Here is a 570-nt window from a genome sequence, read left to right as displayed (position 1 = left end):
GATTGCCACCAGGAGTGGCTGGTGGGTTTGAACCGCCAGTCTTCTGGTTAGCAGTCAAGTGCCTTAGGCATTACGCTACCAGAGCTACCCAATGGATAGGGTGAAAAATTGGTCAGACACACCTCCATTTTCTCCTGTGTCTCCCTTTTTAGGAATGACTGTGCGCTGCCTAGCCCATAGTGTAGAGGCCTTGCATACCCTTCCCTCAACAACCCAAGTTAGAAAAGTGGGCACATTTGGTTTCCTTCGTAGAATTCCCTTGTTGGTGAGCTGCTATAATGAAAAGCAGCAAAGGATGCACATTTTAGAAGACTCTGGTGGTTCCCTGTCCATATCCCTTGAGCACTGCCATTCTAGAGTGCTCCCACTGACTTCCAATTGGCAGTATCTGCATCTCTGATCCTGGTGGCTTTTTTTGAAACAGTGAGGGCCACTCTCCTCTTCCCCTTAGAAGTAGACACTTGTTGTTGTTGTTGTTATGTGCCGTTGAGTCAAACCCGACTCATAGCGACCCCTCCTTGGGTTTCCGAGGCAGTATCACTACGGAAGTAGGATTGCCCAACCTTCCTT

Source organism: Orycteropus afer, unplaced genomic scaffold (genome assembly GCF_000298275.1).
Source record: "Orycteropus afer afer isolate SDZICR_OR568_19922 unplaced genomic scaffold, OryAfe1.0 scaffold00975, whole genome shotgun sequence".
Lineage (NCBI taxonomy): Eukaryota > Metazoa > Chordata > Mammalia > Tubulidentata > Orycteropodidae > Orycteropus > Orycteropus afer.
The sequence above is the reverse complement of the archived record's forward strand: the minus strand, read 5'-3'. Positions refer to the sequence as shown.